Consider the following 27,801-nt stretch of genomic DNA (forward strand, 5'->3'; position numbering starts at 1 on the left):
GAATGTGGTCAGGAGGAGGACAATGTGCTTACACATATGAAACATTAGAAGGTAGACATTATGGAAGCACATATATTTCTTTATTTTTATTGTATTTGGGGAGAGGGGGTTAATATAGCACGTCCAATGTGGAAAAGTGCTTTCCATAGCACCTTGCAGGTGGGCGACATCTAGAGCTGTGCAGTAGCCACCCATGCCCCAGACGTCAAAGAGAACAAGAAGTTACACATGTTGGAAGTGAGGGTGAGACATTGAGGAGATATGATCCCCGTATGAAGCCGAGAGAAGGAGGAGGCGTGAACGTGCATCCATGTATGCAGGCGAGAAGGGAAGGAGCATTGGTCATGCATCCCTGCATGAGGGTGAGACAGGGAGTAGATATGATCCCCGTATGAAGCCGAGAGAAGGAGGAGGTGTGAACGTGCATCCATGTATGCGGGCGAGACAGGAAGGAGCGTTGGTCATGCATCCCTGCATGAGGGTGAGACAGGGAGGAGATATGATCCCCGTATGAAGCCGAGAGAAGGAGGAGGCGTGAACGTGCATCCATGTATGCAGGCGAGAAGGGAAGGAGCATTGGTCATGCATCCCTGCATGAGGGTGAGACAGGGAGGAGATATGATCCCCGTATGAAGCCGAGAGAAGGAGGAGACGTGAACGTGCATCCATGTATGCGGGCGAGACAGGAAGGAGCATTGGTCATGCATCCCTGCATGAGGGTGAGACAGGGAGGAGATATGATCCCCGTATGAAGCCGAGAGAAGGAGGAGGCGTGAATGTGCATCCATGTATGCGGGCGAGACGGGAAGGAGCATTGGTCATGCATCCCTTCCTGAGGGTGAGACAGGGTGGAGATAAAATCCCCGTATGAAGCCGAGAGAACGAGGAGACATGAACGTGCATCCATGTATGCGGGCGAGAAGGGAAGGAGCATTGGTCATGCATCCCTGCATGAGGGTGAGACAGGGAGGAGATAAAATCCCTGTATGAAGCCAAGAGAACGAGGCGGCATGAACATGCATCCTTGTATGCAGGTGTGACATGGAGTCATCATGAACATGCATCCCTTTATAAGGACATAACATGGAGGACGCATGAACATGAATGCCTGAATTTTATGGTGGTGGCCTTCGGGTGATTTGGCACGTGCAATTGGTGAAGGGCACTTCTCCTGCGCAAAAAAATAAATTTACTATTAGCACCCCGGAGGGAGCCTCTGCACTTCTTATAGGGAGAAAACTCTGCAATGGAAGGGGACAGGGTCAATAACAGCTGTAAACTCTCACAAGACCATCACTGCTCTCACACTTTCCTGCTCTCAGGCTGACCGGCCATTATCGGCCCTGGCTGCCGCACCATTGCCAGGTTTGTGTAACTATATTATTTCTAATTGGCTCCACTTTGATGACTTTCATTTGGATTCTGACTTGATTATTGAGATCTTAAATAAGTGACTGTTGATCAGGTGTCCACTTATTCTCATGGATAACATCACAACCAACCTTTAATTCAAACATGAGTCATGACATCACAGATGGAGTACAGCTTATGATAGAGGTGGAACGTCACATTGTAGCAGCCCAAGTAGCTCGCCGTGATCGTATAGATCGTATAGTGGTTAGTACTCTGCGTTGTGGCCGCAGCAACCTCAGTTCAAATCCGAGTCACGGCATTGCGGTGAGGCAATGTCACGGCAGTTGGGCAGATATTTTAGAATTTCCATTAATACATTGGCAATCTCTGTGGAGGACTGAAACAATTCGATATGTTCTGTTACTGTTATGAACCTTTTGTTTCTTTAATGCTCTTTGCACACTTTTTCATCGGGTGACTGTAATGTATTTCAACCAAATCTAATTAAGAGCGCATTATGTGGTGACATTTGCAGTACATGAAACATTATAACACTGCCATTTACGTCAATAACCACTAGCTTGATTAAGACATATGTATTGCAGCAACAGTATTTCCCAGTTAAAAATGGGAATAAAAACAACATCCGCGAGGGATTGAACCAACGACATTTAACTGATGTTGCCAATGGAGCGCGTTACAGAGAGCGCGAGGTCCCGCCTTTACAGTCACACGCTGATGATAATACAGATGTTTAAATAAACAGGCATATCTGTGGACTTGTGGTCTTTCTACATTGGGACTCATAGTCTAGTCCTAGGCTATTGTAGGCAAAGGCGTATCTTTTAGTGGAATGAGAGGCATTCTGTAGTCGCGTGAAAGGACCTTTCAAGTCAATCTGATCTGTATTGTCCTGTGAAAAAAAGCGTTCTTAGACACAGTGAGGAGTTTTTGGGGATAATGGGAAAATCATTTCCAACTAAATGACAGGAATTTCATAGTCCAATCATGAGGTGTGCTAGGCTTTTTTATACTGTGGCGGAAAGAGAGAGAGTATAACAGTCATTATAAATAAAGGGCCAAGGAAGTGACAGTTTATGGAAGGAACAATTTGCACATAGTTTTAGAATGTGGTCAGGAGGAGGACAATGTGCTTACACATATGAAACATTAGAAGGTAGACATTATGGAAGCACATATATTTCTTTATTTTTATTGTATTTGGGGAGAGGGGGTTAATATAGCACGTCCAATGTGGAAAAGTGCTTTCCATAGCACCTTGCAGGTGGGCGACATCTAGAGCTGTGCAGTAGCCACCCATGCCCCAGACGTCAAAGAGAACAAGAAGTTACACATGTTGGAAGTGAGGGTGAGACATTGAGGAGATATGATCCCCGTATGAAGCCGAGAGAAGGAGGAGGCGTGAACGTGCATCCATGTATGCAGGCGAGAAGGGAAGGAGCATTGGTCATGCATCCCTGCATGAGGGTGAGACAGGGAGGAGATATGATCCCTGTATGAAGCCGAGTGAAGGCTGAGGTGTGAACGTGCATCCATGTATGCGGGCGAGACAGGAAGGAGCGTTGGTCATGCATCCCTGCATGAGGGTGAGACAGGGAGGAGATATGATCCCCGTATGAAGCCGAGAGAAGGAGGAGGCGTGAACGTGCATCCATGTATGCAGGCGAGAAGGGAAGGAGCATTGGTCATGCATCCCTGCATGAGGGTGAGACAGGGAGGAGATATGATCCCCGTATGAAGCCGAGAGAAGGAGGAGGCATGAACGTGCATCCATGTATGCGGGCGAGACAGGAAGGAGCATTGGTCATGCATCCCTGCATGAGGGTGAGACAGGGAGGAGATATGATCCCCGTATGAAGCCGAGAGAAGGAGGAGGCGTGAATGTGCATCCATGTATGCGGGCGAGACGGGAAGGAGCATTGGTCATGCATTCCTTCCAGAGGGTGAGACAGGGAGGAGATAAAATCCCTGTATGAAACCAAGAGAACGAGGCGGCATGAACATGCATCCTTGTATGCAGGTGTGACATGGAGTCATCATGAACATGCATCCCTTTATAAGGACATAACATGGAGGACGCATGAACATGAATGCCTGAATTTTATGGTGGTGGCCTTAGGGTGATTTGGCACGTGCAATTGGTGAAGAGCACTTCTCCTGCGCAAAAAAATAAATTTACTATTAGCACCTCGGAGGGAGCCTCTGCACTTCTTATAGGGAGAAAACTCTGCAATGGAAGGGGACAGGGTCAATAACAGCTGTAAACTCTCAAAAGACCATCACTGCTCTCACCCTTTCCTGCTCTCAGGCTGGCGGGCCATTATCGGCTCTGGCTGCCGCACCATTGCCAGGTTTGTGTAAATATATTATTTCTAATTGGCTCCACTTTGATGACTTTCATTTGGATTCTGACTTGATTATTGAGATCTTAAATAAGTGACTGGGGATCAGGTGTCCACTTATTCTCATGGATAACATCACAACCAACCTTTAATTCAAACATGAGTCATGACATCACAGATGGAGTACAGCTTATGATAGAGGTGGAACATCAAATTTTGTAGCAGCCCAAGTAGCTCGCTGTGATGTATAGTGGTTAGTACTCTGCGTTGTGGCTACAGCAACCTCGGTTCGAATCCGAGTCATGGCATTGCGGTGAGGCAATGTCACGGCAGTTGGGCAGATATTTTAGAATTTCCATTAATACATTGGCAATCTCTGTGGAGGACTGAAACAATTCGATATGTCGTGTTACTGTTATGAACCTTTTGTTTCTTTAATGCTCTTTGCACACTTTTTCATCGGGTGACTGTAATGTATTTCAACCAAATCTAATTAAGAGCGCATTATGTGGTGACATTTGCAGTACATGAAACATTATAACACTGCCATTTACGTCAATAACCACTAGCTTGATTAAGACATATGTATTGCAGCGACAGTATTTCCCAGTTACAAATGGGAATAAAAACAACATCCGCGAGGGATTGAACCAACGACATTTAACTGATGTTGCCAATGGAGCGCGTTACAGAGAGCGCGAGGTCCCGCCTTTAGAGTCACACGCTGATGATAATACAGATGTTTAAATAAACAGGCATATCTGTGGACTTGTGGTCTTTCTACATTGGGACTCATAGTCTAGTCCTAGGCTATTGTATTCACTGGCGTATCTTTTAGTGGAATGAGAGGCATTCTGTAGTCGCGTGAAAGGACCTTTCAAGTCAATCTGATCTGTATTGTCCTGTGAAAAAAAGCGTTCTTAGACACAGTGAGGAGTTTTTGGGGATAATGGGAAAATCATTTCCAACTAAATGACAGGAATTTCTTAGTCCAATCATGAGGTGTGCTAGGCTTTTTTATACTGTGGCGGAAAGAGAGAGAGTATAACAGTCATTATAAATAAAGGGCCAAGGAAGTGACCGTTTATGGAAGGAACAATTTGCACATAGTTTTAGAATGTGGTCAGGAGGAGGACAATGTGCTTACACATATGAAACATTAGAAGGTAGACATTATGGAAGCACATATATTTCTTTATTTTTATTGTATTTGGGGAGAGGGGGTTAATATAGCACGTCCAATGTGGAAAAGTGCTTTCCATAGCACCTTGCAGGTGGGCGACATCTAGAGCTGTGCAGTAGCCACCCATGCCCCAGACGTCAAAGAGAACAAGAAGTTACACATGTTGGAAGTGAGGGTGAGACATTGAGGAGATATGATCCCCGTATGAAGCCGAGAGAAGGAGGAGGCGTGAACGTGCATCCATGTATGCAGGCGAGAAGGGAAGGAGCATTGGTCATGCATCCCTGCATGAGGGTGAGACAGGGAGGAGATATGATCCCCGTATGAAGCCGAGAGAAGGAGGAGGTGTGAACGTGCATCCATGTATGCGGGCGAGACAGGAAGGAGCGTTGGTCATGCATCCCTGCATGAGGGTGAGACAGGGAGGAGATATGATCCCCGTATGAAGCCGAGAGAAGGAGGAGGCGTGAACGTGCATCCATGTATGCAGGCGAGAAGGGAAGGAGCATTGGTCATGCATCCCTGCATGAGGGTGAGACAGGGAGGAGATATGATCCCCGTATGAAGCCGAGAGAAGGAGGAGGCGTGAACGTGCATCCATGTATGCGGGCGAGACAGGAAGGAGCATTGGTCATGCATCCCTGCATGAGGGTGAGACAGGGAGGAGATATGATCCCCGTATGAAGCCGAGAGAAGGAGGAGGCGTGAATGTGCATCCATGTATGCGGGCGAGACGGGAAGGAGCATTGGTCATGCATTCCTTCCAGAGGGTGAGACAGGGAGGAGATAAAATCCCTGTATGAAGCCGAGAGAACGAGGAGACATGAACGTGCATCCATGTATGCGGGCGAGAAGGGAAGGAGCATTGGTCATGCATCCCTGCATGAGGGTGAGACAGGGAGGAGATAAAATCCCTGTATGAAACCAAGAGAACGAGGCGGCATGAACATGCATCCTTGTATGCAGGTGTGACATGGAGTCATCATGAACATGCATCCCTTTATAAGGTCATAACATGGAGGACGCATGAACATGAATGCCTGAATTTTATGGTGGTGGCCTTCGGGTGATTTGGCACGTGCAATTGGCGAAGAGCACTTCTCCTGTGCAAAAAAATAAATTTACTATTAGCACCCCGGAGGGAGCCTCTGCACTTCTTATAGGGAGAAAACTCTGCAATGGAAGGGGACAGGGTCAATAACAGCTGTAAACTCTCACAAGACCATCACTGCTCTCACACTTTCCTGCTCTCAGGCTGGCGGGCCATTATCGGCCCTGGCTGCCAACCCATTGCCAGGTTTGTGTAACTATATTATTTCTAATTGGCTCCACTTTGATGACTTTCATTTGGATTCTGACTTGATTATTGAGATCTTAAATAAGTGACTGGGGATCAGGTGTCCACTTATTCTCATGGATAACATCACAACCAACCTTTAATTCAAACATGAGTCATGACATCACAGATGGAGTACAGCTTATGATAGAGGTGGAACGTCACATTGTAGCAGCCCAAGTAGCTCGCCGTGATCGTATAGTGGTTAGTACTCTGCGTTGTGGCCGCAGCAACCTCGGTTCGAATCCGAGTCACGGCATTGCGGTGAGGCAATGTCACGGCAGTTGGGCAGATATTTTAGAATTTCCATTAATACATTGGCAATCTCTGTGGAGGACTGAAACAATTCGATATGTCGTGTTACTGTTATGAACCTTTTGTTTCTTTAATGCTCTTTGCACACTTTTTCATCGGGTGACTGTAATGTATTTCAACCAAATCTAATTAAGAGCGCATTATGTGGTGACATTTGCAGTACATGAAACATTATAACACTGCCATTTACGTCAATAACCACTAGCTTGATTAAGACATATGTATTGCAGCGACAGTATTTCCCAGTTACAAATGGGAATAAAAACAACATCCGCGAGGAATTGAACCAACGACATTTAACTGATGTTGCCAATGGAGCGCGTTACAGAGAGCGCGAGGTCCCGCCTTTAGAGTCACACGCTGATGATAATACAGATGTTTAAATAAACAGGCATATCTGTGGACTTGTGGTCTTTCTACATTGGGACTCATAGTCTAGTCCTAGGCTATTGTATTCACTGGCGTATCTTTTAGTGGAATGAGAGGCATTCTGTAGTCGCGTGAAAGGACCTTTCAAGTCAATCTGATCTGTATTGTCCTGTGAAAAAAAGCGTTCTTAGACACAGTGAGGAGTTTTTGGGGATAATGGGAAAATCATTTCCAACTAAATGACAGGAATTTCTTAGTCCAATCATGAGGTGTGCTAGGCTTTTTTATACTGTGGCGGAAAGAGAGAGAGTATAACAGTCATTATAAATAAAGGGCCAAGGAAGTGACCGTTTATGGAAGGAACAATTTGCACATAGTTTTAGAATGTGGTCAGGAGGAGGACAATGTGCTTACACATATGAAACATTAGAAGGTAGACATTATGGAAGCACATATATTTCTTTATTTTTATTGTATTTGGGGAGAGGGGGTTAATATAGCACGTCCAATGTGGAAAAGTGCTTTCCATAGCACCTTGCAGGTGGGCGACATCTAGAGCTGTGCAGTAGCCACCCATGCCCCAGACGTCAAAGAGAACAAGAAGTTACACATGTTGGAAGTGAGGGTGAGACATTGAGGAGATATGATCCCCGTATGAAGCCGAGAGAAGGAGGAGGCGTGAACGTGCATCCATGTATGCAGGCGAGAAGGGAAGGAGCATTGGTCATGCATCCCTGCATGAGGGTGAGACAGGGAGGAGATATGATCCCCGTATGAAGCCGAGAGAAGGAGGAGGCGTGAACGTGCATCCATGTATGCGGGCGAGACAGGAAGGAGCATTGGTCATGCATCCCTGCATGAGGGTGAGACAGGGAGGAGATATGATCCCCGTATGAAGCCGAGAGAAGGAGGAGGCGTGAATGTGCATCCATGTATGCGGGCGAGACGGGAAGGAGCATTGGTCATGCATTCCTTCCAGAGGGTGAGACAGGGAGGAGATAAAATCCCTGTATGAAGCCGAGAGAACGAGGAGACATGAACGTGCATCCATGTATGCGGGCGAGAAGGGAAGGAGCATTGGTCATGCATCCCTGCATGAGGGTGAGACAGGGAGGAGATAAAATCCCTGTATGAAACCAAGAGAACGAGGCGGCATGAACATGCATCCTTGTATGCAGGTGTGACATGGAGTCATCATGAACATGCATCCCTTTATAAGGTCATAACATGGAGGACGCATGAACATGAATGCCTGAATTTTATGGTGGTGGCCTTCGGGTGATTTGGCACGTGCAATTGGCGAAGAGCACTTCTCCTGTGCAAAAAAATAAATTTACTATTAGCACCCCGGAGGGAGCCTCTGCACTTCTTATAGGGAGAAAACTCTGCAATGTAAGGGGACAGGGTCAATAACAGCTGTAAACTCTCACAAGACCATCACTGCTCTCACACTTTCCTGCTCTCAGGCTGGCGGGCCATTATCGGCCCTGGCTGCCAACCCATTGCCAGGTTTGTGTAACTATATTATTTCTAATTGGCTCCACTTTGATGACTTTCATTTGGATTCTGACTTGATTATTGAGATCTTAAATAAGTGACTGGGGATCAGGTGTCCACTTATTCTCATGGATAACATCACAACCAACCTTTAATTCAAACATGAGTCATGACATCACAGATGGAGTACAGCTTATGATAGAGGTGGAACATCAAATTTTGTAGCAGCCCAAGTAGCTCGCCGTGATCGTATAGTGGTTAGTACTCTGTGTTGTGGCCACAGCAACCTCGGTTCGAATCCGAGTCACGGCATTGCCGTGAGGCAATGTCACGGCAGTTGGGCAGATATTTTAGAATTTCCATTAATAAATTGGCAATCTCTGTGGAGGACTGAAACAATTCGATTTGTCCTGTTACTGTTATGAACCTTTTGTTTCTTTAATGCTCTTTTCACACTTTTTCATCGGGTGACTGTAATGTATTTCAACCAAATCTAATTAAGAGCGCATTATGTGGTGACATTTGCAGTACATGAAACATTATAACACTGCCATTTACGTCAATAACCACTAGCTTGATTAAGACATATGTATTGCAGCGACAGTATTTCCCAGTTGCAAATGGGAATAAAAACAACATCCGCGAGGGATTGAACCAACGACATTTAACTGATGTTGCCAATGGAGCGCGTTACAGAGAGCGCGAGGTCCCGCCTTTACAGTCACACGCTGATGATAATACAGATGTTTAAATAAACAGGCATATCTGTGGACTTGTGGTCTTTCTACATTGGGACTCTTAGTCTAGTCCTAGGCTATTGTAGGCAAAGGCGTATCTTTTAGTGGAATGAGAGGCATTCTGTAGTCGCGTGAAAGGACCTTTCAAGTCAATCTGATCTGTATTGTCCTGTGAAAAAAAGCGTTCTTAGACACAGTGAGGAGTTTTTGGGGATAATGGGAAAATCATTTCCAACTAAATGACAGGAATTTCTTAGTCCAATCATGAGGTGTGCTAGGCTTTTTTATACTGTGGCGGAAAGAGAGAGAGTATAACAGTCATTATAAATAAAGGGCCAAGGAAGTGACAGTTTATGGAAGGAACAATTTGCACATAGTTTTAGAATGTGGTCAGGAGGAGGACAATGTGCTTACACATATGAAACATTAGAAGGTAGACATTATGGAAGCACATATATTTCTTTATTTTTATTGTATTTGGGGAGAGGTGGTTAATATAGCACGTTCAATGTGGAAAAGTTCTTTCCATAGCACCTTGCAGGTGGGCGACATCTAGAGCTGTGCAGTAGCCACCCATGCCCCAGACGTCAAAGAGAACAAGAAGTTACACATGTTGGAAGTAAGGGTGAGACATTGAGGAGATATGATCCCCGTATGAAGCCGAGAGAAGGAGGAGGCGTGAACGTGCATCCATGTATGCAGGCGAGAAGGGAAGGAGCATTGGTCATGCATCCCTGCATGAGGGTGAGACAGGGAGGAGATATGATCCCCGTATGAAGCCGAGAGAAGGAGGAGGTGTGAACGTGCATCCATGTATGCGGGCGAGACAGGAAGGAGCGTTGGTCATGCATCCCTGCATGAGGGTGAGACAGGGAGGAGATATGATCCCTGTATGAAGCCAAGAGAAGGAGGAGGCGTGAACGTGCATCCATGTATGCAGGCGAGAAGGGAAGGAGCATTGGTCATGCATCCCTGCATGAGGGTGAGACAGGGAGGAGATATGATCCCCGTATGAAGCCGAGAGAAGGAGGAGGCGTGAACGTGCATCCATGTATGCGGGCGAGACAGGAAGGAGCATTGGTCATGCATCCCTGCATGAGGGTGAGACAGGGAGGAGATATGATCCCCGTATGAAGCCGAGAGAAGGAGGAGGCGTGAACGTGCATCCATGTATGCGTGCGAGACGGGAAGGAGCATTGGTCATGCATCCCTTCCTGAGGGTGAGACAGGGTGGAGATAAAATCCCCGTATGAAGCCGAGAGAACGAGGAGACATGAACGTGCATCCATGTATGCGGGCGAGAAGGGAAGGAGCATTGGTCATGCATCCCTGCATGAGGGTGAGACAGGGAGGAGATAAAATCCCTGTATGAAGCCAAGAGAACGAGGCGGCATGAACATGCATCCTTGTATGCAGGTGTGACATGGAGTCATCATGAACATGCATCCCTTTATAAGGACATAACATGGAGGACGCATGAACATGAATGCCTGAATTTTATGGTGGTGGCCTTCGGGTGATTTGGCCCGTGCAATTGGTGAAGAGCACTTCTCCTGCGCAAAAAAATAAATTTACTATTAGCACCTCGGAGGGAGCCTCTGCACTTCTTATAGGGAGAAAACTCTGCAATGGAAGGGGACAGGGTCAATAACAGCTGTAAACTCTCAAAAGACCATCACTGCTCTCACACTTTCCTGCTCTCAGGCTGGCGGGCCATTATCGGCCCTGGCTGCCGCACCATTGCCAGGTTTGTGTAACTATATTATTTCTAATTGGCTCCACTTTGATGACTTTCATTTGGATTCTGACTTGATTATTGAGATCTTAAATAAGTGACTGGGGATCAGGTGTCCACTTATTCTCATGGATAACATCACAACCAACCTTTAATTCAAACATGAGTCATGACATCACAGATGGAGTACAGCTTATGATAGAGGTGGAACGTCACATTGTAGCAGCCCAAGTAGCTCGCCGTGATCGTATAGTGGTTAGTACTCTGCGTTGTGGCCGCAGCAACCTCGGTTCGAATCCGAGTCACGGCATTGCGGTGAGGCAATGTCACGGCAGTTGGGCAGATATTTTAGAATTTCCATTAATACATTGGCAATCTCTGTGGAGGACTGAAACAATTCGATATGTCGTGTTACTGTTATGAACCTTTTGTTTCTTTAATGCTCTTTGCACACTTTTTCATCGGGTGACTGTAATGTATTTCAACCAAATCTAATTAAGAGCGCATTATGTGGTGACATTTGCAGTACATGAAACATTATAACACTGCCATTTACGTCAATAACCACTAGCTTGATTAAGACATATGTATTGCAGCGACAGTATTTCCCAGTTACAAATGGGAATAAAAACAACATCCGCGAGGGATTGAACCAACGACATTTAACTGATGTTGCCAATGGAGCGCGTTACAGAGAGCGCGAGGTCCCGCCTTTAGAGTCACACGCTGATGATAATACAGATGTTTAAATAAACAGGCATATCTGTGGACTTATGGTCTTTCTACATTGGGACTCATAGTCTAGTCCTAGGCTATTGTATTCACTGGCGTATCTTTTAGTGGAATGAGAGGCATTCTGTAGTCGCGTGAAAGGACCTTTCAAGTCAATCTGATCTGTATTGTCCTGTGAAAAAAAGCGTTCTTAGACACAGTGAGGAGTTTTTGGGGATAATGGGAAAATCATTTCCAACTAAATGACAGGAATTTCTTAGTCCAATCATGAGGTGTGCTAGGCTTTTTTATACTGTGGCGGAAAGAGAGAGAGTATAACAGTCATTATAAATAAAGGGCCAAGGAAGTGACCGTTTATGGAAGGAACAATTTGCACATAGTTTTAGAATGTGGTCAGGAGGAGGACAATGTGCTTACACATATGAAACATTAGAAGGTAGACATTATGGAAGCACATATATTTCTTTATTTTTATTGTATTTGGGGAGAGGGGGTTAATATAGCACGTCCAATGTGGAAAAGTGCTTTCCATAGCACCTTGCAGGTGGGCGACATCTAGAGCTGTGCAGTAGCCACCCATGCCCCAGACGTCAAAGAGAACAAGAAGTTACACATGTTGGAAGTGAGGGTGAGACATTGAGGAGATATGATCCCCGTATGAAGCCGAGAGAAGGAGGAGGCGTGAACGTGCATCCATGTATGCAGGCGAGAAGGGAAGGAGCATTGGTCATGCATCCCTGCATGAGGGTGAGACAGGGAGGAGATATGATCCCCGTATGAAGCCGAGAGAAGGAGGAGGTGTGAACGTGCATCCATGTAAGCGGGCGAGACAGGAAGGAGCGTTGGTCATGCATCCCTGCATGAGGGTGAGACAGGGAGGAGATATGATCCCCGTATGAAGCCGAGAGAAGGAGGAGGCGTGAACGTGCATCCATGTATGCAGGCGAGAAGGGAAGGAGCATTGGTCATGCATCCCTGCATGAGGGTGAGACAGGGAGGAGATATGATCCCCGTATGAAGCCGAGAGAAGGAGGAGGCGTGAACGTGCATCCATGTATGCGGGCGAGACAGGAAGGAGCATTGGTCATGCATCCCTGCATGAGGGTGAGACAGGGAGGAGATATGATCCCCGTATGAAGCCGAGAGAAGGAGGAGGCGTGAATGTGCATCCATGTATGCGGGCGAGACGGGAAGGAGCATTGGTCATGCATTCCTTCCAGAGGGTGAGACAGGGAGGAGATAAAATCCCTGTATGAAGCCGAGAGAACGAGGAGACATGAACGTGCATCCATGTATGCGGGCGAGAAGGGAAGGAGCATTGGTCATGCATCCCTGCATGAGGGTGAGACAGGGAGGAGATAAAATCCCTGTATGAAACCAAGAGAACGAGGCGGCATGAACATGCATCCTTGTATGCAGGTGTGACATGGAGTCATCATGAACATGCATCCCTTTATAAGGTCATAACATGGAGGACGCATGAACATGAATGCCTGAATTTTATGGTGGTGGCCTTCGGGTGATTTGGCACGTGCAATTGGCGAAGAGCACTTCTCCTGTGCAAAAAAATAAATTTACTATTAGCACCCCGGAGGGAGCCTCTGCACTTCTTATAGGGAGAAAACTCTGCAATGGAAGGGGACAGGGTCAATAACAGCTGTAAACTCTCACAAGACCATCACTGCTCTCACACTTTCCTGCTCTCAGGCTGGCGGGCCATTATCGGCCCTGGCTGCCAACCCATTGCCAGGTTTGTGTAACTATATTATTTCTAATTGGCTCCACTTTGATGACTTTCATTTGGATTCTGACTTGATTATTGAGATCTTAAATAAGTGACTGGGGATCAGGTGTCCACTTATTCTCATGGATAACATCACAACCAACCTTTAATTCAAACATGAGTCATGACATCACAGATGGAGTACAGCTTATGATAGAGGTGGAACATCAAATTTTGTAGCAGCCCAAGTAGCTCGCTGTGATCGTATAGTGGTTAGTACTCTGCGTTGTGGCCGCAGCAACCTCGGTTCGAATCCGAGTCACGGCAGTTGGGCAGATATTTTAGAATTTCCATTAATACATTGGCAATCTCTGTGGAGGACTGAAACAATTCGATTTGTCCTGTTACTGTTATGAACCTTTTGTTTCTTTAATGCTCTTTTCACACTTTTTCATCGGGTGACTGTAATGTATTTCAACCAAATCTAATTAAGAGCGCATTATGTGGTGACATTTGCAGTACATGAAACATTATAACACTGCCATTTACGTCAATAACCACTAGCTTGATTAAGACATATGTATTGCAGCGACAGTATTTCCCAGTTACAAATGGGAATAAAAACAACATCCGCGAGGGATTGAACCAACGACATTTAACTGATGTTGCCAATGGAGCGCGTTACAGAGAGCGCGAGGTCCCGCCTTTACAGTCACACGCTGATGATAATACAGATGTTTAAATAAACAGGCATATCTGTGGACTTGTGGTCTTTCTACATTGGGACTCTTAGTCTAGTCCTAGGCTATTGTAGGCAAAGGCGTATCTTTTAGTGGAATGAGAGGCATTCTGTAGTCGCGTGAAAGGACCTTTCAAGTCAATCTGATCTGTATTGTCCTGTGAAAAAAAGCGTTCTTAGACACAGTGAGGAGTTTTTGGGGATAATGGGAAAATCATTTCCAACTAAATGACAGGAATTTCTTAGTCCAATCATGAGGTGTGCTAGGCTTTTTTATACTGTGGCGGAAAGAGAGAGAGTATAACAGTCATTATAAATAAAGGGCCAAGGAAGTGACAGTTTATGGAAGGAACAATTTGCACATAGTTTTAGAATGTGGTCAGGAGGAGGACAATGTGCTTACACATATGAAACATTAGAAGGTAGACATTATGGAAGCACATATATTTCTTTATTTTTATTGTATTTGGGGAGAGGTGGTTAATATAGCACGTTCAATGTGGAAAAGTTCTTTCCATAGCACCTTGCAGGTGGGCGACATCTAGAGCTGTGCAGTAGCCACCCATGCCCCAGACGTCAAAGAGAACAAGAAGTTACACATGTTGGAAGTGAGGGTGAGACATTGAGGAGATATGATCCCCGTATGAAGCCGAGAGAAGGAGGAGGCGTGAACGTGCATCCATGTATGCAGGCGAGAAGGGAAGGAGCATTGGTCATGCATCCCTGCATGAGGGTGAGACAGGGAGGAGATATGATCCCTGTATGAAGCCGAGAGAAGGAGGAGGTGTGAACGTGCATCCATGTATGCGGGCGAGACAGGAAGGAGCGTTGGTCATGCATCCCTGCATGAGGGTGAGACAGGGAGGAGATATGATCCCCGTATGAAGCCGAGAGAAGGAGGAGGCGTGAACGTGCATCCATGTATGCAGGCGAGAAGGGAAGGAGCATTGGTCATGCATCCCTGCATGAGGGTGAGACAGGGAGGAGATATGATCCCCGTATGAAGCAGAGAGAAGGAGGAGGCGTGAACGTGCATCCATGTATGCGGGCGAGACAGGAAGGAGCATTGGTCATGCATCCCTGCATGAGGGTGAGACAGGGAGGAGATATGATCCCCGTATGAAGCCGAGAGAAGGAGGAGGCGTGAACGTGCATCCATGTATGCGTGCGAGACGGGAAGGAGCATTGGTCATGCATCCCTTCCTGAGGGTGAGACAGGGTGGAGATAAAATCCCCGTATGAAGCCGAGAGAACGAGGAGACATGAACGTGCATCCATGTATGCGGGCGAGAAGGGAAGGAGCATTGGTCATGCATCCCTGCATGAGGGTGAGACAGGGAGGAGATAAAATCCCTGTATGAAGCCAAGAGAACGAGGCGGCATGAACATGCATCCTTGTATGCAGGTGTGACATGGAGTCATCATGAACATGCATCCCTTTATAAGGACATAACATGGAGGACGCATGAACATGAATGCCTGAATTTTATGGTGGTGGCCTTCGGGTGATTTGGCACGTGCAATTGGTGAAGAGCACTTCTCCTGCGCAAAAAAATAAATTTACTATTAGCACCTCGGAGGGAGCCTCTGCACTTCTTATAGGGAGAAAACTCTGCAATGGAAGGGGACAGGGTCAATAACAGCTGTACACTCTCAAAAGACCATCACTGCTCTCACACTTTCCTGCTCTCAGGCTGGCGGGCCATTATCGGCCCTGGCTGCCGCACCATTGCCAGGTTTGTGTAACTATATTATTTCTAATTGGCTCCACTTTGATGACTTTCATTTGGATTCTGACTTGATTATTGAGATCTTAAATAAGTGACTGGGGATCAGGTGTCCACTTATTCTCATGGATAACATCACAACCAACCTTTAATTCAAACATGAGTCATGACATCACAGATGGAGTACAGCTTATGATAGAGGTGGAACGTCACATTGTAACAGCCCAAGTAGCTCGCCGTGATCGTATAGTGGTTAGTACTCTGCATTGTGGCCGCAGCAACCTCGGTTCGAATCCGAGTCACGGCATTGCGGTGGGGCAATGTCACGGCAGTTGGGCAGATATTTTAGAATTTCCATTAATACATTGGCAATCTCTGTGGAGGACTGAAACAATTCGATATGTCGTGTTACTGTTATGAACCTTTTGTTTCTTTAATGCTCTTTGCACACTTTTTCATCGGGTGACTGTAATGTATTTCAACCAAATCTAATTAAGAGCGCATTATGTGGTGACATTTGCAGTACATGAAACATTATAACACTGCCATTTACGTCAATAACCACTAGCTTGATTAAGACATATGTATTGCAGCGACAGTATTTCCCAGTTACAAATGGGAATAAAAACAACATCCGCGAGGGATTGAACCAACGACATTTAACTGATGTTGCCAATGGAGCGCGTTACAGAGAGCGCGAGGTACCGCCTTTAGAGTCACACGCTGATGATAATACAGATGTTTAAATAAACAGGAATATCTGTGGACTTATGGTCTTTCTACATTGGGACTCATAGTCTAGTCCTAGGCTATTGTATTCACTGGCGTATCTTTTAGTGGAATGAGAGGCATTCTGTAGTCGCGTGAAAGGACCTTTCAAGTCAATCTGATCTGTATTGTCCTGTGAAAAAAATCGTTCTTAGACACAGTGAGGAGTTTTTGGGGATAATGGGAAAATCATTTCCAACTAAATGACAGGAATTTCTTAGTCCAATCATGAGGTGTGCTAGGCTTTTTTATACTGTGGCGGAAAGAGAGAGAGTATAACAGTCATTATAAATAAAGGGCCAAGGAAGTGACAGTTTATGGAAGGAACAATTTGCACATAGTTTTAGAATGTGGTCAGGAGGAGGACAATGTGCTTACACATATGAAACATTAGAAGGTAGACATTATGGAAGCACATATATTTCTTTATTTTTATTGTATTTGGGGAGAGGGGGTTAATATAGCACGTCCAATGTGGAAAAGTGCTTTCCATAGCACCTTGCAGGTGGGCGACATCTAGAGCTGTGCAGTAGCCACCCATGCCCCAGACGTCAAAGAGAACAAGAAGTTACACATGTTGGAAGTGAGGGTGAGACATTGAGGAGATATGATCCCCGTATGAAGCCGAGAGAAGGAGGAGGCGTGAACGTGCATCCATGTATGCAGGCGAGAAGGGAAGGAGCATTGGTCATGCATCCCTGCATGAGGGTGAGACAGGGAGGAGATATGATCCCCGTATGAAGCCGAGAGAAGGAGGAGGTGTGAACGTGCATCCATGTATGCGGGCGAGACAGGAAGGAGCGTTGGTCATGCATCCCTGCATGAGGGTGAGACAGGGAGGAGATATGATCCCCGTATGAAGCCGAGAGAAGGAGGAGGCGTGAACGTGCATCCATGTATGCAGGCGAGAAGGGAAGGAGCATTGGTCATGCATCCCTGCATGAGGGTGAGACAGGGAGGAGATATGATCCCCGTATGAAGCCGAGAGAAGGAGGAGGCGTGAACGTGCATCCATGTATGCGGGCGAGACAGGAAGGAGCATTGGTCATGCATCCCTGCATGAGGGTGAGACAGGGAGGAGATATGATCCCCGTATGAAGCCAAGAGAAGGAGGAGGCGTGAATGTGCATCCATGTATGCGGGCGAGACGGGAAGGAGCATTGGTCATGCATTCCTTCCAGAGGGTGAGACAGGGAGGAGATAAAATCCCTGTATGAAGCCGAGAGAACGAGGAGACATGAAGGTGCATCCATGTATGCGGGCGAGAAGGGAAGGAGCATTGGTCATGCATCCCTGCATGAGGGTGAGACAGGGAGGAGATAAAATCCCTGTATGAAACCAAGAGAACGAGGCGGCATGAACATGCATCCTTGTATGCAGGTGTGACATGGAGTCATCATGAACATGCATCCCTTTATAAGGACATAACATGGAGGACGCATGAACATGAATGCCTGAATTTTATGGTGGTGGCCTTCGGGTGATTTGGCACGTGCAATTGGCGAAGAGCACTTCTCCTGTGCAAAAAAATAAATTTACTATTAGCACCCCGGAGGGAGCCTCTGCACTTCTTATAGGGAGAAAACTCTGCAATGGAAGGGGACAGGGTCAATAACAGCTGTAAACTCTCACAAGACCATCACTGCTCTCACACTTTCCTGCTCTCAGGCTGGCGGGCCATTATCGGCCCTGGCTGCCAACCCATTGCCAGGTTTGTGTAACTATATTATTTCTAATTGGCTCCACTTTGATGACTTTCATTTGGATTCTGACTTGATTATTGAGATCTTAAATAAGTGACTGGGGATCAGGTGTCCACTTATTCTCATGGATAACATCACAACCAACCTTTAATTCAAACATGAGTCATGACATCACAGATGGAGTACAGCTTATGATAGAGGTGGAACATCAAATTTTGTAGCAGCCCAAGTAGCTCGCCGTGATCGTATAGTGGTTAGTACTCTGCGTTGTGGCCGCAGCAACCTCGGTTCGAATCCGAGTCACGGCATTGCCGTGAGGCAATGTCACCGCAGTTGGGCAGATATTTTAGAATTTCCATTAATACATTGGCAATCTCTGTGGAGGACTGAAACAATTCGATTTGTCCTGTTACTGTTATGAACCTTTTGTTTCTTTAATGCTCTTTTCACACTTTTTCATCGGGTGACTGTAATGTATTTCAACCAAATCTAATTAAGAGCGCATTATGTGGTGACATTTGCAGTACATGAAACATTATAACACTGCCATTTACGTCAATAACCACTAGCTTGATTAAGACATATGTATTGCAGCGACAGTATTTCCCAGTTACAAATGGGAATAAAAACAACATCCGCGAGGGATTGAACCAACGACATTTAACTGATGTTGCCAATGGAGCGCGTTACAGAGAGCGCGAGGTCCCGCCTTTACAGTCACACACTGATGATAATACAGATGTTTAAATAAACTTGCATATCTGTGGACTTGTGGTCTTTCTACATTAGGACTCTTAGTCTAGTCCTAGGCTATTGTAGGCAAAGGCGTATCTTTTAGTGGAATGAGAGGCATTCTGTAGTCGCGTGAAAGGACCTTTCAAGTCAATCTGATCTGTATTGTCCTGTGAAAAAAAGCGTTCTTAGACACAGTGAGGAGTTTTTGGGGATAATGGGAAAATCATTTCCAACTAAATGACAGGAATTTCTTAGTCCAATCATGAGGTGTGCTAGGCTTTTTTATACTGTGGCGGAAAGAGAGAGAGTATAACAGTCATTATAAATAAAGGGCCAAGGAAGTGACAGTTTATGGAAGGAACAATTTGCACATAGTTTTAGAATGTGGTCAGGAGGAGGACAATGTGCTTACACATATGAAACATTAGAAGGTAGACATTATGGAAGCACATATATTTCTTTATTTTTATTGTATTTGGGGAGAGGTGGTTAATATAGCACGTTCAATGTGGAAAAGTTCTTTCCATAGCACCTTGCAGGTGGGCGACATCTAGAGCTGTGCAGTAGCCACCCATGCCCCAGACGTCAAAGAGAACAAGAAGTTACACATGTTGGAAGTGAGGGTGAGACATTGAGGAGATATGATCCCCGTATGAAGCCGAGAGAAGGAGGAGGCGTGAACGTGCATCCATGTATGCAGGCGAGAAGGGAAGGAGCATTGGTCATGCATCCCTGCATGAGGGTGAGACAGGGAGGAGATATGATCCCCGTATGAAGCCGAGAGAAGGAGGAGGTGTGAACGTGCATCCATGTATGCGGGCGAGACAGGAAGGAGCGTTGGTCACGCATCCCTGCATGAGGGTGAGACAGGGAGGAGATATGATCCCCGTATGAAGCCGAGAGAAGGAGGAGGCGTGAACGTGCATCCATGTATGCAGGCGAGAAGGGAAGGAGCATTGGTCATGCATCCCTGCATGAGGGTGAGACAGGGAGGAGATATGATCCCCGTATGAAGCCGAGAGAAGGAGGAGACGTGAACGTGCATCCATGTATGCGGGCGAGACAGGAAGGAGCATTGGTCATGCATCCCTGCATGAGGGTGAGACAGGGAGGAGATATGATCCCCGTATGAAGCCGAGAGAAGGAGGAGGCGTGAACGTGCATCCATGTATGCGTGCGAGACGGGAAGGAGCATTGGTCATGCATCCCTTCCTGAGGGTGAGACAGGGTGGAGATAAAATCCCCGTATGAAGCCGAGAGAACGAGGAGACATGAACGTGCATCCATGTATGCGGGCGAGAAGGGAAGGAGCATTGGTCATGCATCCCTGCATGAGGGTGAGACAGGGAGGAGATAAAATCCCTGTATGAAGCCAAGAGAACGAGGCGGCATGAACATGCATCCTTGTATGCAGGTGTGACATGGAGTCATCATGAACATGCATCCCTTTATAAGGACATAACATGGAGGACGCATGAACATGAATGCCTGAATTTTATGGTGGTGGCCTTCGGGTGATTTGGCACGTGCAATTGGTGAAGAGCACTTCTCCTGCGCAAAAAAATAAATTTACTATTAGCACCTCGGAGGGAGCCTCTGCACTTCTTATAGGGAGAAAACTCTGCAATGGAAGGGGACAGGGTCAATAACAGCTGTAAACTCTCAAAAGACCATCACTGCTCTCACACTTTCCTGCTCTCAGGCTGGCGGGCCATTATCGGCCCTGGCTGCCGCACCATTGCCAGGTTTGTGTAACTATATTATTTCTAATTGGCTCCACTTTGATGACTTTCATTTGGATTCTGACTTGATTATTGAGATCTTAAATAAGTGACTGGGGATCAGGTGTCCACTTATTCTCATGGATAACATCACAACCAACCTTTAATTCAAACATGAGTCATGACATCACAGATGGAGTACAGCTTATGATAGAGGTGGAACGTCACATTGTAGCAGCCCAAGTAGCTCGCCGTGATCATATAGTGGTTAGTACTCTGCGTTGTGGCCGCAGCAACCTCGGTTCGAATCCGAGTCACGGCATTGCGGTGAGGCAATGTCACGGCAGTTGGGCAGATATTTTAGAATTTCCATTAATACATTGGCAATCTCTGTGGAGGACTGAAACAATTCGATATGTCGTGTTACTGTTATGAACCTTTTGTTTCTTTAATGCTCTTTGCACACTTTTTCATCGGGTGACTGTAATGTATTTCAACCAAATCTAATTAAGAGCGCATTATGTGGTGACCTTTGCAGTACATGAAACATTATAACACTGCCATTTACGTCAATAACCACTAGCTTGATTAAGACATATGTATTGCAGCAACAGTATTTCCCAGTTACAAATGGGAATAAAAACAACATCCGCGAGGGATTGAACCAACGACATTTAACTGATGTTGCCAATGGAGCGCGTTACAGAGAGCGCGAGGTCCCGCCTTTAGAGTCACACGCTGATGATAATACAGATGTTTAAATAAACAGGCATATCTGTGGACTTATGGTCTTTCTACATTGGGACTCATAGTCTAGTCCTAGGCTATTGTATTCACTGGCGTATCTTTTAGTGGAATGAGAGGCATTCTGTAGTCGCGTGAAAGGACCTTTGAAGTCAATCTGATCTGTATTGTCCTGAGAAAAAAAGCGTTCTTAGACACAGTGAGGAGTTTTTGGGGATAATGGGAAAATCATTTCCAACTAAATGGCAGGAATTTCTTAGTCCAATCATGAGGTGTGCTAGGCTTTTTTATACTGTGGCGGAAAGAGAGAGAGTATAACAGTCATTATAAATAAAGGGCCAAGGAAGTGACAGTTTATGGAAGGAACAATTTGCACATAGTTTTAGAATGTGGTCAGGAGGAGGACAATGTGCTTACACATATGAAACATTAGAAGGTAGACATTATGGAAGCACATATATTTCTTTATTTTTATTGTATTTGGGGAGAGGGGGTTAATATAGCACGTCCAATGTGGAAAAGTGCTTTCCATAGCACCTTGCAGGTGGGCGACATCTAGTGCTGTGCAGTAGCCACACATGCCCCAGACGTCAAAGAGAACAAGAAGTTACACATGTTGGAAGTGAGGGTGAGACATTGAGGAGATATGATCCCCGTATGAAGCCGAGAGAAGGAGGAGGCGTGAACGTGCATCCATGTATGCAGGCGAGAAGGGAAGGAGCATTGGTCATGCATCCCTGCATGAGGGTGAGACAGGGAGGAGATATGATCCCCGTATGAAGCCGAGAGAAGGAGGAGGTGTGAATGTGCATCCATGTATGCGGGCGAGACAGGAAGGAGCGTTGGTCATGCATCCCTGCATGAGGGTGAGACAGCGAGGAGATATGATCCCCGTATGAAGCCGAGAGAAGGAGGAGGCGTGAACGTGCATCCATGTATGCAGGCGAGAAGGGAAGGAGCATTGGTCATGCATCCCTGCATGAGGGTGAGACAGGGAGGAGATATGATCCCCGTATGAAGCCGAGAGAAGGAGGAGGCGTGAACGTGCATCCATGTATGCGGGCGAGACAGGAAGGAGCATTGGTCATGCATCCCTGCATGAGGGTGAGACAGGGAGGAGATATGATCCCCGTATGAAGCCGAGAGAAGGAGGAGGCGTGAATGTGCATCCATGTATGCGGGCGAGACGGGAAGGAGCATTGGTCATGCATTCCTTCCAGAGGGTGAGACAGGGAGGAGATAAAATCCCTGTATGAAGCCGAGAGAACGAGGAGACATGAACGTGCATCCATGTATGCGGGCGAGAAGGGAAGGAGCATTGGTCATGCATCCCTGCATGAGGGTGAGACAGGGAGGAGATAAAATCCCTGTATGAAACCAAGAGAACGAGGCGGCATGAACATGCATCCTTGTATGCAGGTGTGACATGGAGTCATCATGAACATGCATCCCTTTATAAGGACATAACATGGAGGACGCATGAACATGAATGCCTGAATTTTATGGTGGTGGCCTTCGGGTGATTTGGCACGTGCAATTGGCGAAGAGCACTTCTCCTGTGCAAAAAAATAAATTTACTATTAGCACCCCGGAGGGAGCCTCTGCACTTCTTATAGGGAGAAAACTCTGCAATGGAAGAGGACAGGGTCAATAACAGCTGTAAACTCTCACAAGACCATCACTGCTCTCACACTTTCCTGCTCTCAGGCTGGCGGGCCATTATCGGCCCTGGCTGCCAACCCATTGCCAGGTTTGTGTAACTATATTATTTCTAATTGGCTCCACTTTGATGACTTTCATTTGGATTCTGACTTGATTATTGAGATCTTAAATAAGTGACTGGGGATCAGGTGTCCACTTATTCTCATGGATAACATCACAACCAACCTTTAATTCAAACATGAGTCATGACATCACAGATGGAGTACAGCTTATGATAGAGGTGGAACATCAAATTTTGTAGCAGCCCAAGTAGCTCACCGTGATCGTATAGTGGTTAGTACTCTGCGTTGTGGCCGCAGCAACCTCGGTTCGAATCCGAGTCACGCATTGCCGTGAGGCAATGTCACGGCAGTTGGGCAGATATTTTAGAATTTCCATTAATACATTGGCAATCTCTGTGGAGGACTGAAACAATTCGATTTGTCCTGTTACTGTTATGAACCTTTTGTTTCTTTAATGCTCTTTTCACACTTTTTCATCGGGTGACTGTAATGTATTTCAACCAAATCTAATTAAGAGCGCATTATGTGGTGACATTTGCAGTACATGAAACATTATAACACTGCCATTTACGTCAATAACCACTAGCTTGATTAAGACATATGTATTGCAGCGACAGTATTTCCCAGTTACAAATGGGAATAAAAACAACATCCGCGAGGGATTGAACCAACAACATTTAACTGATGTTGCCAATGGAGCGCGTTACAGAGAGCGCGAGGTCCCGCCTTTACAGTCACACGCTGATGATAATACAGATGTTTAAATAAACAGGCATATCTGTGGACTTGTGGTCTTTCTACATTGGGACTCTTAGTCTAGTCCTAGGCTATTGTAGGCAAAGGCGTATCTTTTAGTGGAATGAGAGGCATTCTGTAGTCGCGTGAAAGGACCTTTCAAGTCAATCTGATCTGTATTGTCCTGTGAAAAAAAGCGTTCTTAGACACAGTGAGGAGTTTTTGGGGATAATGGGAAAATCATTTCCAACTAAATGACAGGAATTTCTTAGTCCAATCATGAGGTGTGCTAGGCTTTTTTATACTGTGGCGGAAAGAGAGAGAGTATAACAGTCATTATAAATAAAGGGCCAAGGAAGTGACAGTTTATGGAAGGAACAATTTGCACATAGTTTTAGAATGTGGTCAGGAGGAGGACAATGTGCTTACACATATGAAACATTAGAAGGTAGACATTATGGAAGCACATATATTTCTTTATTTGTATTGTATTTGGGGAGAGGTGGTTAATATAGCACGTTCAATGTGGAAAAGTTCTTTCCATAGCACCTTGCAGGTGGGCGACATCTAGAGCTGTGCAGTAGCCACCCATGCCCCAGACGTCAAAGAGAACAAGAAGTTACACATGTTGGAAGTGAGGGTGAGACATTGAGGAGATATGATCCCCGTATGAAGCCGAGAGAAGGAGGAGGCGTGAACGTGCATCCATGTATGCAGGCGAGAAGGGAAGGAGCATTGGTCATGCATCCCTGCATGAGGGTGAGACAGGGAGGAGATATGATCCCCGTATGAAGCCGAGAGAAGGAGGAGGTGTGAACGTGCATCCATGTATGCGGGCGAGACAGGAAGGAGCGTTGGTCATGCATCCCTGCATGAGGGTGAGACAGGGAGGAGATATGATCCCCGTATGAAGCCGAGAGAAGGAGGAGGCGTGAACGTGCATCCATGTATGCAGGCGAGAACGGAAGGAGCATTGGTCATGCATCCCTGCATGAGGGTGAGACAGGGAGGAGATATGATCCCCGTATGAAGCCGAGAGAAGGAGGAGGCGTGAACGTGCATCCATGTATGCGGGCGAGACAGGAAGGAGCATTGGTCATGCATCCCTGCATGAGGGTGAGACAGGGAGGAGATATGATCCCCGTATGAAGCCGAGAGAAGGAGGAGGCGTGAATGTGCATCCATGTATGCGGGCGAGACGGGAAGGAGCATTGGTCATGCATTCCTTCCAGAGGGTGAGACAGGGAGGAGATAAAATCCCTGTATGAAGCCGAGAGAACGAGGAGACATGAACGTGCATCCATGTATGCGGGCGAGAAGGGAAGGAGCATTGGTCATGCATCCCTGCATGAGGGTGAGACAGGGAGGAGATAAAATCCCTGTATGAAACCAAGAGAACGAGGCGGCATGAACATGCATCCTTGTATGCAGGTGTGACATGGAGTCATCATGAACATGCATCCCTTTATAAGGACATAACATGGAGGACGCATGAACATGAATGCCTGAATTTTATGGTGGTGGCCTTCGGGTGATTTGGCACGTGCAATTGGCGAAGAGCACTTCTCCTGTGCAAAAAAATAAATTTACTATTAGCACCCCGGAGGGAGCCTCTGCACTTCTTATAGGGAGAAAACTCTGCAATGGAAGGGGACAGGGTCAATAACAAATGTAAACTCTCACAAGACCATCACTGCTCTCACACTTTCCTGCTCTCAGGCTGGCGGGCCATTATCGGCCCTGGCTGCCAACCCATTGCCAGGTTTGTGTAACTATATTATTTCTAATTGGCTCCACTTTGATGACTTTCATTTGGATTCTGACTTGATTATTGAGATCTTAAATAAGTGACTGGGGATCAGGTGTCCACTTATTCTCATGGATAACATCACAACCAACCTTTAATTCAAACATGAGTCATGACATCACAGATGGAGTACAGCTTATGATAGAGGTGGAACATCAAATTTTGTAGCAGCCCAAGTAGCTCGCCGTGATCGTATAGTGGTTAGTACTCTGCGTTGTGGCCGCAGCAACCTCGGTTCGAATCCGAGTCACGGCATTGCCGTGAGGCAATGTCACGGCAGTTGGGCAGATATTTTAGAATTTCCATTAATACATTGGCAATCTCTGTGGAGGACTGAAACAATTCGATTTGTCCTGTTACTGTTATGAACCTTTTGTTTCTTTAATGCTCTTTGCACACTTTTTCATGGGTGACTGTAATGTATTTCAACCAAATCTAATTAAGAGCGCATTATGTGGTGACATTTGCAGTACATGAAACATTATAACACTGCCATTTACGTCAATAACCACTAGCTTGATTAAGACATATGTATTGCAGCGACAGTATTTCCCAGTTACAAATGGGAATAAAAACAACATCCGCGAAGGATTGAACCAACAACATTTAACTGATGTTGCCAATGGAGCGCGTTACAGAGAGCGCGAGGTCCCGCCTTTACAGTCACACGCTGATGATAATACAGATGTTTAAATAAACAGGCATATCTGTGGACTTGTGGTCTTTCTACATTGGGACTCTTAGTCTAGTCCGAGGCTATTGTAGGCAAAGGCGTATCTTTTAGTGGAATGAGAGGCATTCTGTAGTCGCGTGAAAGGACCTTTCAAGTCAATCTGATCTGTATTGTCCTGTGAAAAAAAGCGTTCTTAGACACAGTGAGGAGTTTTTGGGGATAATGGGAAAATCATTTCCAACTAAATGACAGGAATTTCTTAGTCCAATCATGAGGTGTGCTAGGCTTTTTTATACTGTGGCGGAAAGAGAGAGAGTATAACAGTCATTATAAATAAAGGGCCAAGGAAGTGACAGTTTATGGAAGGAACAATTTGCACATAGTTTTAGAATGTGGTCAGGAGGAGGACAATGTGCTTACACATATGAAACATTAGAAGGTAGACATTATGGAAGCACATATATTTCTTTATTTTTATTGTATTTGGGGAGAGGTGGTTAATATAGCACGTTCAATGTGGAAAAGTTCTTTCCATAGCACCTTGCAGGTGGGCGACATCTAGAGCTGTGCAGTAGCCACCCATGCCCCAGACGTCAAAGAGAACAAGAAGTTACACATGTTGGAAGTGAGGGTGAGACATTGAGGAGATATGATCCCCGTATGAAGCCGAGAGAAGGAGGAGGCGTGAACGTGCATCCATGTATGCAGGCGAGAAGGGAAGGAGCATTGGTCATGCATCCCTGCATGAGGGTGAGACAGGGAGGAGATATGATCCCCGTATGAAGCCGAGAGAAGGAGGAGGTGTGAACGTGCATCCATGTATGCGGGCGAGACAGGAAGGAGCGTTGGTCATGCATCCCTGCATGAGGGTGAGACAGGGAGGAGATATGATCCCCGTATGAAGCCGAGAGAAGGAGGAGGCGTGAACGTGCATCCATGTATGCAGGCGAGAAGGGAAGGAGCATTGGTCATGCATCCCTGCATGAGGGTGAGACAGGGAGGAGATATGATCCCCGTATGAAGCCGAGAGAAGGAGGAGGCGTGAACGTGCATCCATGTATGCGGGCGAGACAGGAAGGAGCATTGGTCATGCATCCCTGCATGAGGGTGAGACAGGGAGGAGATATGATCCCCGTATGAAGCCAAGAGAAGGAGGAGGCGTGAACGTGCATCCATGTATGCGGGCGAGACGGGAAGGAGCATTGGTCATGCATCCCTTCCTGAGGGTGAGACAGGGTGGAGATAAAATCCCCGTATGAAGCCGAGAGAACGAGGAGACATGAACGTGCATCCATGTATGCGGGCGAGAAGGGAAGGAGCATTGGTCATGCATCCCTGCATGAGGGTGAGACAGGGAGGAGATATGATCCCCGTATGAAGCC

General features: G+C 46.2%; 5 non-coding genes across 5 annotated transcripts; all 5 read left to right on the plus strand.

Moving 5' to 3' along the window:
• The first annotated feature begins 6,422 nt into the window (after positions 1-6,422).
• TRNAH-GUG (transfer RNA histidin (anticodon GUG)) lies at positions 6,423-6,494 on the plus strand. Its single transcript has one exon. It is a non-coding gene; the product is annotated as a tRNA-His (tRNA).
• Positions 6,495-11,126: 4,632 nt separating this feature from the next.
• TRNAH-GUG (transfer RNA histidin (anticodon GUG)) lies at positions 11,127-11,198 on the plus strand. The gene has a single exon. It is a non-coding gene; the product is annotated as a tRNA-His (tRNA).
• Positions 11,199-13,598: 2,400 nt separating this feature from the next.
• On the plus strand, positions 13,599-13,670 carry TRNAH-GUG (transfer RNA histidin (anticodon GUG)). Its single transcript has one exon. It is a non-coding gene; the product is annotated as a tRNA-His (tRNA).
• A 4,846-nt stretch (positions 13,671-18,516) lies between these two features.
• On the plus strand, positions 18,517-18,588 carry TRNAH-GUG (transfer RNA histidin (anticodon GUG)). The gene has a single exon. It is a non-coding gene; the product is annotated as a tRNA-His (tRNA).
• A 7,341-nt stretch (positions 18,589-25,929) lies between these two features.
• On the plus strand, positions 25,930-26,001 carry TRNAH-GUG (transfer RNA histidin (anticodon GUG)). The gene has a single exon. It is a non-coding gene; the product is annotated as a tRNA-His (tRNA).
• Positions 26,002-27,801: the final 1,800 nt, after the last annotated feature.

Source organism: Ambystoma mexicanum (genome assembly GCF_040938575.1).
Source record: "Ambystoma mexicanum isolate Mex_15411 chromosome 12 unlocalized genomic scaffold, UKY_AmexF1_1 Mex_chr12_unloc.1, whole genome shotgun sequence".
Classification (NCBI taxonomy): domain Eukaryota; kingdom Metazoa; phylum Chordata; class Amphibia; order Caudata; family Ambystomatidae; genus Ambystoma; species Ambystoma mexicanum.